The sequence below is a fragment of the Hyla sarda genome, chromosome 2 (genome assembly GCF_029499605.1).
Source record: "Hyla sarda isolate aHylSar1 chromosome 2, aHylSar1.hap1, whole genome shotgun sequence".
Classification (NCBI taxonomy): domain Eukaryota; kingdom Metazoa; phylum Chordata; class Amphibia; order Anura; family Hylidae; genus Hyla; species Hyla sarda.
In genome coordinates, this window is record NC_079190.1 from 457,007,002 (window position 1) to 457,024,755 (window position 17,754).

The 17,754-nt window shown below is 42.2% G+C and overlaps 1 long non-coding RNA gene across 1 annotated transcript; it reads left to right on the forward strand.

The window, feature by feature from the left end:
• The first annotated feature begins 10,044 nt into the window (after positions 1-10,044).
• Positions 10,045-17,105, forward strand: LOC130357052 (uncharacterized). The gene is made up of 3 exons (XR_008889089.1): positions 10,045-10,179; positions 14,231-14,313; positions 17,070-17,105. It is a non-coding gene; the product is annotated as an uncharacterized LOC130357052 (long non-coding RNA).
• Positions 17,106-17,754: the final 649 nt, after the last annotated feature.

Consider the following 17,754-nt stretch of genomic DNA (forward strand, 5'->3'; position numbering starts at 1 on the left):
TTCTATAAGGTTTATGGCAGATGTCTGAAAGATGCACTCAATAGACATCAGGTAGCCAGAACTCTTCCATAAAATTCAAATGTCAGAAAATCTTCACAGGAAACTGGATAAGTAGGTAGAATACATGAAATGTAGGTAGAATACATGAAAAATGCTACATAACTCTACAAAACTGACGCATGTCAGCACTAACAGTCCTTCCTCCTGGTTGACTAACCTAAGGAAATGTATCAGAAATGTATCAGGTTTGTAGAATTTTTCTTGTATCCTACTAGCATTGAAACATGTCTTATCCAGTGACCTGGGAAGACATTATGAAGTTTTTCAATAAAGCATAACTGTAGACCCCTACCTCTGCATAGTCCACATGTCCAGTGTAGTGTATTCATAGACTAAATGAACAGGGCTAGACATGGCATGGACTACATAACCCCCAATATTCACTTATCAATAGGGTTACATAATAGAATGCTGGTGTTGGTTAACTAACCAGGATGCATCCATGTGCTATATAACCGTGTGACCTGCATGGGTCTCATGAAGAATACCCCTATGTCATATAAGGGCATATAAATGTCAGAGAGAGGGTACTCCTATTTGGGACTTGGTGTTAGAACAGTTGCCATTTTAGAGAACCTCACCTGCCCATTTATTGCAAATGTCTGTCCAGGTGAGGCTTCCACTAGTAAATTATATGCACTGGAGAACCCCTTTAGCATTTGTTATAAATTCTACACAACTGACTGCATATATGGCATTAATGTGACATTCCCCCTTATGTTTAGGACTGTGTACTGTATATATCACTTTAAAGCGCAACTGTCATAATTTATTACCCCCCAGACTACCACATTGTTGTTACAGACGACCATATAGTGAGTCTAACCATACCTTTATGACCGCTCTTTTATGACTTATAAAATACTTTTATACAGGTTTCAGGCACAGTTGGATAAGCGTGGCTTGGGGTTTGCAAAGCCCTGCTGCCGCCACGCCTATCCTCTCTTTCAGCGTTGGGACCACTGTGTAGGAAGACACAGCAGTCCACAGCGCATGCGCCCCTCCTTGCCGGCTTTGACATGCGCACCGCCGCCCTGCATTGACAGAGTGAGCGGTCGCTCCCTCACTTCTATGCCCTCTGTCAATGCAGGCCGGCGGCGCACACACGTCAGAGCTGGCAAGGAGGGGAAGCATGCGCTGTGGACTGCGGTGTCTTCCTACACATCCGTCCCAGTGCTGAAAGAGAGCATAGGCATGGCGGCGGCAGGGCTTTGCGAACTCCAAGCCACGCCTATCCGACTGTGCCTGACACCTGTATAAAAGTATTTTATAAGTCAGAAAAGATGAATGAGGTATGGTTAGACTCACTATATGTATTTATTCCTATACCTGTAACAACATTGTGGTAGTCTGGGGGGTAATAAATGATAACAGTTGCGCTTTAAAAGAATGTTTTTGCAATATTGGTATTATATTATAAATGGGATGTACAGACGTAGCCATGATCATCTTGATCTCTGGTGTAAGATATTGTACTGCACTCCTGGAGTTGAGATAAATTATCCTTACACATTGCTGTATGTGTACAAATGTGACCTGTCTTAACTTACCCCTACATGTTTTCGGATGTATGGTTTGAGATTTTCAGCTTTTCACAACAACATGATCTCCTGACGTTTCCAATCAGGGTATACACTGTGTTTGTCTATTATGTATCTGACCCAGCGATTGTAAATGTTCTGGTAGCATGTTATAATATTGTGCTGAATTGGTTTCAGAAGAAACTAGAACCAAACTATAGTAAAGGTAATGGTGGCCACGTCTGTACATAGTGTCATGAAAATGTCTTGTGAGTTAAACAATTATTATAAAACTCTCAAATGTTAATACATTCTAAATATTTTATATAGGATTCCGTTGATTATTTCCGCATTTAATTCATTAGCAGTAGGATAATCATTTACTGTGCAAATACTGAGTGTGCGGCTCATTGAAGAGTGAAAGTCACCTGTGTTTTCTTTGTCAGATTTAAATCTCTTGACGAAACTTAAGCCTGAATGTTAAATTTACTTAATAATTTGCTACAGATGTCTGCAAAGAAAAAAGACGTTTTCTCCAGGGTCTTCAAAGTCGGAAGAAATCATGCAAAGACTTAGAAATTTCAGCAAACAGCTACTTCAATAATGTGTAATAAATGTGATGTGAATGTGTGCGGCCAATGTACTGCTCATGCGTAGTACCATAGATATGGAGCCATAATACTGCGCCATTTAGCTTCCTACTGTACATCTACTATACTACTTTACCTATTTTAAACTGAATTCTTTAAAAATGGAAATAATGACATGTCACGTCAGATGTCGAAAAACAGAGGTAGTTTTTTTTCTAAAATCCTTCATGTATTTATCTTTTGTAGCTCATAATGTCGGCATATTCTGCAATGTTTTTCTAAGGCACACAAAATCGTACAAGGGCAAGATATATTTAGCATGTTGGAGGAAAGCAGAGTACTCGGTGATGACCAAACCCTATGGAGATGTTATCCTTGGTTGGATTTGAACCCAAAAGTAAAGTGCTGAAGGCAACAATGATAACCACCAGGGCAAAAACACTGATTTAAAGGGGTTCACCGGTGCTTAAACATCTTATCCCCTGTCCAAAGGATAGGGGATAAGATGCCTGATCGTGGGAGTCCCATCGCTGGGGACCCCCGGGATCATGCACACGGCACCCGATTTGTAATCAGTCCCTGGAGCGTGACTGATTACCGGCGACCACAGGGCGGGCGGCGTGTGACGTCACGCCTGCGCCCCCGTGCGACGTCACGCTCCGCCCCGCAATTCAAACCTATGGGAGGTGGCGTGATAGCTATCACGCCCCCTCCCGTAGGCTTGCATTGCGGGGCGGAGCGTGACGTCACACGCTGGTGCAGATGTGACGTCACACGCCGTCTGCCCTGTAGTCGCCCGTAATCAGACCCAGAGCAAACACGCTCCGGGGACTGATTACAAACGGGGTGCCTCGTGCATGATCCCGGGGGTCCCCAGCAGCAGGACTCCCGCGATCAGGCATCTTATCCCCTATCCTTTGGATAGGGGATAAGATGTTTGAGCACCGGAGAACCCCTTTAAAGGGGAATATTACATCAACATATGGATATACTATAAACCAGCACATAAGAGTGCCTAAGACTCTATAGTACTGGGGCACAAGAATGTTGTGTACCTACAGTACTTCCAGGCCCATGCATATGATGCTACTATGTTAAGGTGGGTTCACACTACGTTTGTAGTGTACGGGTGCCAGATACGGTTGGGAGGAGCGAAAACCGCCCACTCCCGTATCCTAGCCTGATCCGGCCTGAACCTCTTTCATTTCAATGAGCCGACTGGAGTCAAACGCTGACTCCGGTCAGCTCATTTTTGCCCCGCATACGGTTCTCTAACCTGACCTAAAACCGTGGTATACCATGGTTTTAGGTCCGGTCAGAAAACCATATACGGGGCATTTGGATTCTGTGCTTCTCAAAGAGCTAAGCTGCTGTCAGAGCTTTCTGGTTTCAGGTTACCCCTCCTCTCTCCATAGGCAACATATCGACTTTCTGCCATGTCAGATGTTCATGTGTATGGGGGGATCAGGAGTGAGAGCTGTTCGGCTCACAGCTATTGAAAGTCTATGGCCACATTAAGTTTTGCCCCTGTAATCTATCCATCTGCCCAAGTTGGCTCTTAATAAAAAATGGAATTGTCTTGGATGGAAAATGTATCAACAGACAATTAGTAGATTGGGTCTGTAACTTTCAATGAAATCATCAAGGAACTGGATATCCCACTATTACTGGGGATATTGTTCAAACTTGGTTCTTTAGTTAAGAAATAAATAAAATAAATAAGAATAATAGAAAAGGCAAAAAGTATATCTGTCCTCAAGAAATCTTTAAATCTCTAGTAATAGAGATTTAATCCACAGTGTTCCAATAGATAGAATTCTGAGATGGTTCTGCTCTATAATAGTGAACAGTTGTGCATAAATTATAAAAAATATATAATTTATTTATTATTATTTATTGGTTTATATAGGAATATTCACTATTAGAGATTAGAACCATCTCAGAATCCTATCTATTGGGACATTGTGAGATTAAATCTCCATTACTAGAGATTAAAGGATTTCTTGAGGACTGATATACTTATTGCCTTTTCTATTCCACTTCTTTACACATTGGGTATTTACGTGATTTTCAGTAACCTTGATTGTTGGAGTTATAAGCTGCTCTTTTATAATTATAGATGAAGACAATACCTTTAATTTAACATGTTTATTCAATGAAATTACTTATTGTAACACCTGCATTCCGGCCGGACATGCTGGCCATGAGCGCTCTCTGCTCATGTCCCCGTTGCCAGCGGGACTGGGATTCGCATCGCGGGACGCACCCGCATGCGAATCCCAGCCTGTCACTGACCTCCCTCCTCTTCCGCCTCTCCGTGTCCTCGCAGCCCTGGCGCGCATGCCCACGCCTCATAAGCGCCCGCTACGGAGCTCTTTCACTTAAGGGGCCTGTGCTTTACTTCTTAAGTGTCTACACCTGTCCCCTGTACTTAAATATCACCTCCTCCCTTGTTTCCCTGCTGGATCTTTGGTTACCTTGTGCCATAGTGAAAGTCTGTGTTCCTGTTACCGTGTACCTGTTCCTTGCTACCTTACCTACACTGCACCTGTGTTACCTGCCCTGACCTACTGCCATCTTGCCACGTCCTGCCAGTCTCCTTCTGTGCCTTGCCACCTCCCAGCTACCTGTGTGGACGAGTCGTGCCAAGGGTAGCGACCTGGGTGCCGCCTGCACAGCAAGACCATCCCGCTTTGCGGCGGGCTCAGGTAAAAGCCAGTGGCAGCTTAGACTCCGCTCCCTGGCATGTCTCACGTCATCATCCACACAGGCCCAGAGGATCCACCACCTGCCTTGACCCGTTACACTTATATTATTTATCCTACCAGGTATAGGCCATCCCTTTAAATTTTCTTGTGATTTTCAAGTTTCTGAAGAATTTGTAATGGTTCACCGATGTCTGGAGGAGAAAGTCAAAAATGTATTCCCAGGGTCATGCTGTTCTGATGCCAGTATATGCTTTACAATAAAATATATTATAGCGTATTTGATAAGTGGTGAGGCTAGATTCTCTTTTATTGATATCTTTCTTCTTTATGCTTCAGTCTGTGAACATTTAACTCAATCTGAATGTGATTCAGTCTTGTAAAAGGTTGATAATAAATGACTTCTCCTCCGCTGTAAACCGCCTGAAACAATTATGATCAAATAAAATGAATGGGATCATTAGCCCTTTAAATTGTTCCTTACCATATTAATGGGTGACTCTTTCAACCAACTAGCCGGCGTAGCATCATTTACACTCTTTTACTTCCATTCTGTGAGTGTGGGAAATTAGCATGGAATGTGATGAATTTTAACATTTTTCCATTTCTGGACCTAGTGCCCTTTCTGTACATAGAAATGACACGTAAACGGCATTATATTCCTTATGTTGACAGGTTAGACGGATTTACTCATTAACAGAAAACATAGAATATGCTCCATAAATAAAACATGCATGAACGGCCCGATATTGGAGCACAAATAGGAGTTACCGGAGGTCATAATGCTGCAAGCTATATTTACTAATGTCTTAAAATATTCCCTATAAAGTTCCATTAAGAAACCATGTTATACATACCTTGCAATGATGCCAGTATATGTTATGTCCCACAAGTATGTATTAGTTAGCATTGTTCCTTTGCAACACTCTATGAATTCCAGTTTCCTTCCATACGCCAATGACACACTGATGGGTAACTTTACAGATGTGGTGCCCACCATATTGATCGCAGTGGCACCACATCTAGATAGTGCTGCCTCTTGCACCCGATCCACTGCACTACTGTACTGTTGATCCAACACAACCAAGGATAACCACTCACCTCTACCTTTCAATCAACAACTTGTGCCATAAACGCAAGCGGCATCTACCAGCTTCAATTTAGGCAGCAATGTAAAAGTGAAATGTCCACCACCAGATGAATAAATAATGGTGTATGCTTTACTAATGATACAACATCCATAAAACACACATGGTGAGTGCAGAAACAGCTGATGCATTTAAAGCTTAGTAGTTCTATGAAGCTTGAAATGCATCAGGTGTTCCTTTCCAGCATTTTCCATGTGTTTTTTATAGATGCTGTATTACTAATAAATCATACAATGTTCATCTATCTGGTGCTGGACATTTAGATTTTTAACTGTACTGTAGATATGTACTATGCAGATTCCGTATAGTACAATGCAGTTGTTTGTACGGTGCTGAACAAGTGCGCGTGCGCACATTTTGACATCCACACTAACAGGTACTTAAAATGTGCCTGTCATTTCAGGTAACTTTTCAGGATAAGCTGTCCTGTGTGTGTACATGAGGATCAGCACTATTTCTGCCCAATATATAACTTGTACATGGCACTTTTGGCAGATTTCTGCTCTGCAGGCTTCATCTCTTATTTGCAGTTCTTCTAGAGCAGGTGGGTGGAGCTCCCTCCTCCCCCACTCCCTTTCCTCCTCCTCCATAGACTTGTATTGGCTTACTTAGCAGAGACAGGACATAGCTGAAATGATTTTCAGAGTGGAATACAGTCTCACAGGAGGGGGGGGGGCTTGATAACAGGAGAAAGAAGCAAGCATGTTTGTATTATTGATCTATGTAAAGTTTGATCAAATGACACAATGCTAATTTAAGAATAGCAGCACAGTGTGTCATGCAAAAAGTTAGATATGTGACCTAATAAACTGGTAGAGAATTTGAGCAGCATTATATTGGAGTTAATTTCCATTGTTATCTATGTCATCTATATCATATTATCTATCTATCTCATATCTATCTATCTATCTCATATCTATCTATATCTGGCAAATTGAGCAGCCCTCAGATGTAGAGTAAGTGGGTGCAAGCTGTGGTTAGGCTCTGGTCACAAGCCCCTCTTCATACAGCAAATGGAGACGCAGCAGCACTCCCGGAGTAGTGATTAATAGTGGCTTTATTACAGCAGTGGTACTCTGTACAACATTCATATAAGGAGATCCACTAAACTGTAAAAGCAAGCAAGACCTCTACACAAAGGTTACTGACTATAACTCAATTCTGAGGTACGATAGCGGCCATCCTAAACCCACCATACAGTCTCTTCTGACCAGCCAGATGTTGAGGGCCAAGAGGATTATCAGCACACCCGATAATGTTGAACCAGCCATTGAGAAGATGGCTAATAATCTCATACAAAGAGGTTATCCAAGGAAATTAATGTCCAAATGCCAAACACAAGCCATGTCTACCAGCAGACAGGATCTTTTACATCCTGTCAGTAAGGAAAAATCCCCAACACAGAGAATAGCGTTTGTCTCCACTTACTCCACATCCTCAACTGAGGAGGACAGTATTTTGAGGAAATATTGGGGATTCCTCAGTAAAGAATATCCCCAAGTGGCTGAATTTCACACTCCCCCACTGATGGTATACAAGACGACCCAAGAACTTAAAAGACCAACTAGTTAAGGCTGATGTATCCATAAAAAATTCCTAACAGTGGAGAATAGTGAACCTTACCCATGTAGATTATGTGTGAATTGCGCATAAATGGAGAAGGGGAAGTATTTGTGTCACCCAGAAACAGGTGTAGAATACAAAATTCCTTTTTATTTCACTTGTATGAGTGATTATGTCATTTACCTCCTCTGGTGCCCATGCCATATGTTGTATGTGGGTGAGACTACTTACGATTTTAAAACCTGTATAAACCGGCACCGCTACACAATATGTAAAAAGAGGCAGGACCTTCCTGTACCCAAGCATTTCTCTGAAGCAGGTCACAGCGAAAAGGACCTCAGATATATGCAGAACAAAACTAGTATCCTTAAAAAGAAAGAATTGAGCTGGATCTTTAAACTTCAGTGCCAAAAACCGAGAGGCCTGAAGGTAGACTTCAAGATCACACATGACATATGTTTCACATGATATGTGCGGATATTAGATCTACCTGACTTGCGTTTTTGTTATTGTTTATCATTTTTTACATTATACTCATATGTTTTTATTTTTCTATTTCCCTCTAGAATCGGGTCAGGAAACTGGAAAGATCCCCAACTATTTATTGAAAAAAAAGAGAATATGCTCTGGAGATCCAGATAACCTAATTTTCTCATTTTTATTTTATCTATATTTATACTTTCTGCCTTTTTTACACCCAAGGCCGTGTGACACCCATCTGTGGAACGAGATATGCTGGACTAAATTTTTCTCCCATGCCTGGTTATGCTGGACTTAAAGGGGTATTCCAGGCAAAAACTTTTTTTTATATATCAACTGGCTCTGGAATGTTAAACAGATTTGTAAATTACTTCTATTAAAAATTCTTAATCCTTCCAATAGTTATTAGCTTCTGAAGTTTTCTGTCTAACTGCTCAATGATGATGTCACGTCCCGGGAGCTGTGCATGATGGGAGAATATCCCTTGCATGATGGGAAAATATCCCCATAGGAGCTGGACAGCTCCCGGGGCGTGAGTCATCAGAAAGCAGTTAGACAGAAAACAGCAACTCAACTTCAGAAGCTAATAACTATTGGAAGGATTAAGATTTTTTTAATAGAAGTAATTTACAAATCTGTTTAACTTTCCGGAGCCAGTTGATTTATAAAAAAAAAGTTTTTGCCTGGAATACCCCTTTAAGGGATTAGCTCTGCAAGCACCCCTGCATGGCACACACTTCCAAATCAGGGACTTGTGCCCGTCCACTTTCATCCACCCTCTGTCATGGAGGATTGGTTGATGGGATCGTTATCCGCACTGATGGAGTGTCACTTCCGCCTAGACCGGAAGCCTCTACACATTGGAGAGCACGCCAATGCTTCTGTTTTTGCTTCTTTTTTACATTTTCGCCACTGATCTTCTTATGGTCAAGATGGGATCCCACAGTACTCCATCTCCTGACCCGATCTGGAGTTACCGATTGCTCATGTTTTACTTTGGATGCACTGTATACCAAATTGTATCACATGTAATTATGAACAATGGATGAGTAAGGCTGGCAAGACCGGCTGAAACGCGTTACTTTTATCCTGTTATGTCATGGTGAAAAGACAAAGCTTTTATTTCACAAGAATCTACGCTCAATTTCATTCATATGTAGTTATGGTATATACTGTGTGGTATTTCACTTGCTCAATAGTATTTAAAGTGGTATTTCACTTGCTTATATTCACATCTTTTGCTTTTACAGTCTAGTGGATCTCTTTTTATGAATGTTGTATAGAGTACCGCTGCTATAATCCTATATTTGTTTATATATTATAATGAGGTTGACACCCTACAGCAGTGGTCTTCAACCTGCGGACCTTCAGATGTTGCAAAACTACAACTCCCAGCATACCCGGACAGCCGTTGGCTGTCCGGGCATGCTGGGAGTTGTAGTTTTGCAACATCTTGAGGTCCGCAGGTTGGAGACCACTGCCCTACAGGATGTGATGTCACTATTTTCACTCTATTTAAATCGCTTACTTCATGATTTGCATTGCTTGATGAAGGCCATGAGAGGTGGCCGAAATGTCGCTGTAACACTTTTGGTGATTTAATAAAGCCACTATTAATCAGTACTCCAGGAGTGCTGCTGCGTTTCCATTTGCTATCTATCTATCTATCTATCTATCACAAAGTAATATAAAAAGCATTACTAAAATAATATAATGGGGGAGATTTATCAAAACCTGTGGACAGGAAAAGTTGCCCAGTTGCCCATAGCAACCAATCAGCTCACTTCTTTCATTCTTAACAAGGCCTGTGAAAAATGAAAGAAGCCATCTGATTGGTTGCTATGGGCAACTGGGCAACTTTTCCTGTCCACAGGTTTTGATAAATCTCCCCCCATATCTATACACAGGTGACAAAAATTCTACAAAGCATATGTGGAAATGAGTAATAAAGAGGAGGTGTTTTAGAGGACTCACCCTGCTAAGGGTTAACATACGAGGTGACTGTGTCTCCATTCCTATGAAGTAGACCTTGGTGTCACTTTGCCGTCATATCTTATTCCACTTTTAAACAAAATGTGTGAAAAACTAATCTTTCTGAATTCCTTCTATAATGGTAAGTTTTCTGTGACTTTTTATGCAAAACCTCTGATGAAACGAAATCTTCAAAAACGAGGACCAAATCTGCAGAGCGGAAGCGGCTGCCGCCTCATTCCATCCCGTCCTTTATTTAATTATATTTCAGGTCGTACCGGCCCCCGCCTGTGCCTCATCCGGATGAGACCGGTAATGACCGAACAACACCGAGCTGAACAAGCTGCTCGGACAGTCTGGGATATTGAAATTTACAATTATTTCCAAAAAGTTGAAGAAAAATGTAGAATGATTTCGATCTTTCACAAAAATGAGACAGGAGGAGACTTATCAAAACCTGTCCAGAGGAAAAGTTGCCCAGTTGCCCATAGCAACCAATCACATTGCTTCTTTCACTTTTAACAAGGCCTCTGCAAAATGAAAGAAGCGATCTGATTGGTTGCTATGGGCAACTGGGCAACTGAGCAACTTGTCATTTTGTCATTATCCAGAGGATGAGGACCAATTACAGTAGCATTCCAATCTGGACAATCATGTCATAGCCACAGGATTTGCCGTATTTTGCGTCCCACCTCTATACTTACATCTCAATCTAAGGCCTCTAGGCCCTCTCCAGACTGACTGCAGCCACCAGAGGTGAATGAGAAGCCGAAAGCAGCTTAGCTGGCAATATTACACATAGAGTTGCCAACTGGCCGGTATTTTACCGGCATAGCCGGTATTTTGGCCACCATGCCGGTATTTTTATATTAAAAATCCTGCCAATGCAATGGACGGTATTTAGCCAACCAATCCTCCAACTCCCAGAATGTTACACCTATATCCGTGATTCCCAACCAGAAAGCCTCCAGCTGTTGCAAAACTACAACTCCCAGCATGCCCGGACAGCCAAAGGCTGTCCGGGCATGCTGGGAGTTGTAGTTTTGCAACAGCTGGAGGCACCCCTGGTTGGAAAACACTGACCTATACTATATACTTCTATATAGTCCAACATGCTGGGAGTTGTAGTTTTTGTTTGGGGCAGCTGCTGAACCATAGGTTGTATCAGGGCATTCCGGGATTTGTAGTCAGCAACTAACTGCAACTCCTGAATTAATTTAAAAAAAAAGAAAAAAGCTATCAAAAAGTCACATCAAAACAAAAATGGTACTGTTATAAGCTACAGATCGGGGCGCAAAAAATGAGCCCTCATGCAGCCCAGTATAAGGAGGAACAAAAAAAAATTATAGGGGTCAGAATAGGACAAAATGATCCCCCACGTATGTGTATCCTGTAATGTCACGCATATATAATGAATTATGCAAATTAGCGTGGCCGGTATTTTTTTGCAAGAAAGGTGGCAACTCTAATTACACATATTACACTGAACTCCTAGGTGGTAACACGAAAAAAGGTAGCACCTATTTCTGTGACTTGGGACACAAAAGAGGGGAGGGGACACAAAATACATGACAGCCTACTCCCGACCACTCCTGGGACCAGCATCTACCTGACATGTATGGCATATCTTGTGGAAATGCACTAAATGTTCAAAACAGGACCACCTTTCAAAAAGACTCTCCATTTTTGTTTTCTGTTATGGTGCAGCATAGGCTATTATTAGTAAATAATTTAGAGGTTCTTGTGTATGCCTTCTGCTTACCTTTTTTAGCTGATGTGGCAGGCATGAGATGGGCTCCATGTTGGTTTGCAATTCTACACTGAAGTGATTCTGTAACGCTGCCTTCATTAGATATGGTGTTTGATCACTGCAGCTGGTCATCTAATTAAGCTGCAAATGCAAGAAGTTACCCAGAGGAACTCATAAGGGGGTTGTGGTCTGTTCATATTATATGCAGTTTGGATATGTTTTACCTTTTAAAGAGCATTTTATAGAGAAATATTACCGTGAGGTAAAAGTGATTTATCCTGTGATCACAGTTGAGGTGTTTTATGAATATATGAAGTCTTTAGGGTGTGTTCACACATGGAATTCTTATTGCATTTTTTACACATTTTTACTGCACTCAAATATCAACCATGTTAGAAACATCACAGAAAGAAGTACAGCAAACACAGCCGTAGGGAAGGTGTATAACAGCTATTTATCTTGATACCATTGAGCAGGGGTCTCACACTCAAATTATCAGGGGGCCACTAGAGGTAGCGGCTGGGTGAGGCTGGGACGCTTGCGAACCCTCACATATAATGCCACCATCATGCGTCCCTCATCATCCACCAGCAACACTCCTCCCCCCCCATTCCCCCTCCCCCTGTGGTAATAGCATGAGCTGACGGATGGAGGTGCTACTGTCGGGGGGGGGGGGGGGGGAAGCATTAGGTAGGCAGGAGTTTCCCCACATTAGGAAGGCAGCAGTTTCCACACATTAGGTAGCATAATTTCCCACATTAAGTAGCATAGATTCCCCACATTAGGTAGTATAGATTCCCCACATTAGGTAGCATAGATTCCCCACATTAGGTAGTATAGATTCCCCACATTAGCTAGCATAGATTCCCTACATTAGGTAGCATAGATTCCCCACATTAAGTAGCATAGATTCCCTACATTAGGTAGCATAGATTCTGCACATTAAGTAGCATAGATTCCCCACATTAGGTAGTATAGATTCCCTACATTAGGTAGCATAGCTTCCCCACATTAGGTAGTATAGATTCCCCACATTAGGTAGCATAGATTCCCACATTAGTTAGTATAGATTCCCCACATTAGGTAGCATAAATTGCCTACATTAGGTAGCATAGATTCCCCACATTAGGTAGCATAGATTCCCCACATTAGGTAGCATAGATTCCCCACATTAGGTAGTATAGATTCCCCACATTAGGTAGCATGTTCCCCACATTAAGAAGCATCGTGTCGCCATCCTGACACACACACAGACACACACAGATAGACAAACACACACACACACACACACATAGACACACTTACCTGTCCTGCGCAGTGCTTCTCCTCTCCGGCGGCAGCCTGACGAGTGACGTCACTAAATGCCTGAAGAAATCACCTGCCTGCCACCCGGAACTGCATGTCCCGGGTGTCGGGCGATACAAATTACACATTCCTGGTGCGGGTCGCAAAATTTCGTTCTGCGGGCTGCAAATGGCCCACGGGCTAGGAGTTTGAGACCCCTGCCATAGAGATAAAGCAGTATACAGATCAAGGAGGGGGAGCAGTCTGAGAGCTAGCAGGAGAGGATCTGGTAGGTGATGATATCATCCTGTAGTTCACAGAAAGTCACCTGACCCAGGAATTACATCCTTTAACACAGAATAAGCTATGTTACTTTGTGTGGGTCAAGCTGGTGATCACATGACCCAGTTACAAAAATGAAACACATAGATGCAGCTGCGCTGGAACAAAACAAAGGTTGCTGTATGTCTGGTGATAGTGAGTGTGCATGATATGGGCAAAAAGAAAACACAGAAGGGGGAGGACACCAGAGCACCATGGTTTATTTTTTGTCTTTTTAGGCTGATTTTAGCATATAATCAATCCTGAAAAACCTTATTGATTGCACATGGTTGATGGTGCCAAAAAAATAAATAAATAAAGATCTAACTTTACTCTCGTTCAACAAAATGTGTTTTGTTACAAATTTTTTTTTAACTTATTCCCCCCCCCACCCCAAAAAAACATACATTACACAGACCATAACCAGCCACAAGACGACTTCATATTGCATCTGAAATGAGTTTGAAACAGTCCTGACCCTGCTGATGAAACCAGAATTTACACTGTCTGACCTCTACCCTTCACAGGAACAAAATATTACAGAGCAGATCTTTGACCCCAAAGGGGAAATAAGAAAATGAGAGCAAACCAAAAGGAATAGAAATCCCCTTGTCCATATTTATGCAATAAAACCCTAGCCTGGGATTGAAGGTGAATCAGATAGTAAAATGTCATGATACGAATCACTGGGAGCACTAGATGAACTCTGACCTCTCTGTATTATCAGGGATTTACTTCTAACAATGTATTGTAATGCACATTTTACAAGAAACACTGTGTTGGTTTTCTTCTCCGTTGCTGTAAATTGAGGGATATATCATTATATTCTCTATGATAGGCTGCTCAGTGATTAGAAGAATTGTTGCCTCTCTGCACAGTGATCCTGGGTGTAAATCTAACTAGGAGCAATATTTGTATGGGGTGAGTTGTATTTGAGTTGTATTTGTGTGGGTTTCCTCCAGTACTCCTCCTAGAGCAGTGGTCTCAAAACTATGGACCTCCAGAGGTTGCAAAACAACAACCCCTAGCATGCCGGGACAGCCGTTGGCTGTCCAGGCATGCAAGGGGTTGTAGTTTTGCAACATTTGGAGGTCCACAGTTTGGAGACCACTGTCCTAGGGTATAGCCAAGGGCATAACTATAGGGGGTGCAGAGGTAGCAGTCTCACCTGGGCTCTGGTGCCTAAGGGGGCCCCCAAGGCACATCTGCCCCATTAGAGACCAGTATTATAATTGGCATATGGAGCCCTGTTGCAGATTTTGCATTGGGGCCCAGAAGCTCCAGAAGTGACACCTCTGGGTATACCTATAGGGGATTCAGAGATACCAATCTCATCTACATTCTATCTATCATCATTATCACTGATGAAAATTATACTCTTACAGTTCTTTTTGTAATACCCATAATGTAACACCCATTATTTGGTATATGCTAATGAAGGATCTTGGTGCATGTGATGTCCGGCCAACATCTTCAAAGTAACACCTCCTCCCCTGTGCTGAGATTCCTCCATTGCAGTGTGGTGTCCCGGTGCAGGACCTAGTCCTGTGCCTGTCTAATGTCCCCTCAGCCAGAGTCCCTCCATTTCCATAGGACTCTCCTGCAGGGCTTACCCCTGGTCTCCTCATATAAATTGTGTGGATATATTATTTAATGTATTGGAAATATAAATGTATAGGACCTTTCCCAGGTAATGTGATGTACAGTTGTGATGTATAGTTGTTTAAGGACCTTACTGGGTCATGTGATGTACCCAGAGTTCACTGGGTTCAGGACTTACAGGTTTGCTGACCAATGAGCTGAGTCCAGTCCCCTGTTATATAAGGGGCTGTAGCCACTACATTTGCTCTCTTGGTTCCTGCTCTTCAGCTCTTATCCCCTGGATATCAAGCAATCACAATCAGCATAACTTCATTCAATTCATTTAGGCCAAAGCCTGGCGTCACAACAAGTAAGGGTTAATACCACCAGGCCCTTCATTCACCATTACAACACCCCAGACACCACAGCAGAATAGAGCTCCACTCTGCATTTAGACCCCTCTCCTCAACATGCACAATAGCCACGGCCACAGGAGTTATGATGCAGAGTGGAATTCCAACATTTTTATAGTAATACCTCCTCCCTGTGCTGAGCCTCCTCTGTTGTAAAATGGAGCTCTTCTCTGCATCTAGACGCCTCTCCTCCACATATGCAATAGCCACATTGGTTATGATGCAGAGTGGAGCTCCCTTCTGCAGCCAAGGAGGCACTGCTCAGGAGAGGAGGCTTTACTATGAAGATGCCGGATGGACGCCACAGTGCACCTAGGGTTTGGGAAAGCAACGCATGCTCCAAGGTCCTTCATTAACATATACTGAATAATGGGGATTAGGGACAAACAGAGGCATGGAGTGAAGAGTTGAAGTTTTGCAATATCTGGAGGGCCACAGTTTGGAGACTACTTCTTTAGAGTCTGCTCCCTGGCAAACCCATAGGTCAAATAAGAAAGTGACTTCCCCCCACACTGTCAGGTAGGTGACTATGCAGACCTAGTCCAAGAAACTGAGAGTTAATTGAGGCTAATGTATAGGAAACTAGTATAGACCATTAAATATACAAAATAACTTGTCTTATATAACATGTTTATCATGTAATTATCAATCTGTTCTATGGACAGATGGAAGCTGCCATACTCATTGATTGTGTAATGTTTATCAACTTTGTCAGCTATAGTTGGAACTGTGGAGCAAAAAAACATACTGTAAAAAAGAAACCTAAAGGGAAAATAATAATAAAGTGACTTGCTTCACAATGCACATATGTGTGGCTAAGGGCTTCATGAACAGGACTGTCCCAAGCCTAAGAGACCTATAGTACATCTCCTGATCATGTTACTCTCAGGCTGCGGAGATTGCCCGAGAGTTTTAAACATCCTGTTGCTTGACCATTATCATGGTAGAGTATGATTTAACTGTCCAGCAGGCAGGTTCAGAAAATAGTTAGTATGGGGACAGGGAGAGAGGACTGAGTGGGTGAGGGAGAGAACGTTTAGATCTGCTGCAGTGAAGAGTACAAGAAAATGAGCAACCTGTCACTGCTGGGGCTTCAGGAGATTGAGAAAGCTGGGTGGAGCTGGGCAATGCCTGCTAGGTGTAAATAAACTTGGGTGGGGCTCATTGCCTACCTCCCTCCTCCCACTGTATGTGTGCTTAGCCACACTGGAGTGAATTTGGAGCAGGCTGTGAGTCAGACCTAATGCCGCTGTAATTGCCCACTGGCCCCTGGTATTGCCCATACGGCACAGGTAGGTTTAAGGCCCTGTGCCACTTGAGAAACCTTGGCGTTGATGTGCAGGCTTGGGTATGTACTTCAAATAAGGATATACTGGCTAATGTCTCAATTTTAACATCATTTTGAGGGTTAGTCATATGTTACTGTCTACATCTACCACAGTAGTGCACCTAAATTTATGTATTACTCTATATGTTACACATCCACACTTTTCATCGAGTGTAGCATGCCATTGTGGATCTTGTTGTCTGCTCCAGGCATCCCCCATTGTATGCATTTTATGCTGGGGATCGCCCTTAGCAACAGACCACAAGCACAGGATCTGCTGCCCCAGGATAAATACACAACTGCATTTGAGGTGGAGCATTACCTGTCACTTGAAATCACATTTTTTTTCTTTCTAGGTGTAAATAAAGCCAGAATATAATATGTGCAAAAAGTTGAGGTCAATTGGTAACATGAAAGATTAAAGAAAATGCAGTTTTTACCTGTGAATTTTCTGCAGCTGATCTGTAACTGATCTACGCTAAATTTAATATAAACATCCTGCTGCCGGACCATTGTCATGGTAAAGTATAATTTAACTGTCCAGCAGGCAGATTCAGAGAACAGTTAAAGCTGGGGCAGGGAGAGAGGATGAGTTGGTTTATGTTGAACATTTTGGAACTATCTGTCTATCTACTTACATGCTTATCTATCTACAAGTCTACCTAATATCTATCTATCAATCTATCTATCTATCTTTTTCTCTCTGTCCATCCACCAATCCCATATCTATCAAAAATCTGTAAATCATTTGTACTCAGATGCCCTGTCTGTGTGTCTGTCCATCTATATTAATAAAATGCCACCAAATAGAGGATCATGGGGATTTTCCAATAATCACTAATTTCCACCAAGCAAATGAATTTTCCTGATCTCCACCAATATAGTGCATCTATCTTAATTGAACTCTCCAAGTAAGATATAAATTATAAAGTCAATCAGATAGCCACCTCAATTCAATTATCTTAATGTTTTATGCCATGGCTCCATTACATTACTAATGCACAACTATAAAAATTTACATATTTTTCATTTAATAGAGTC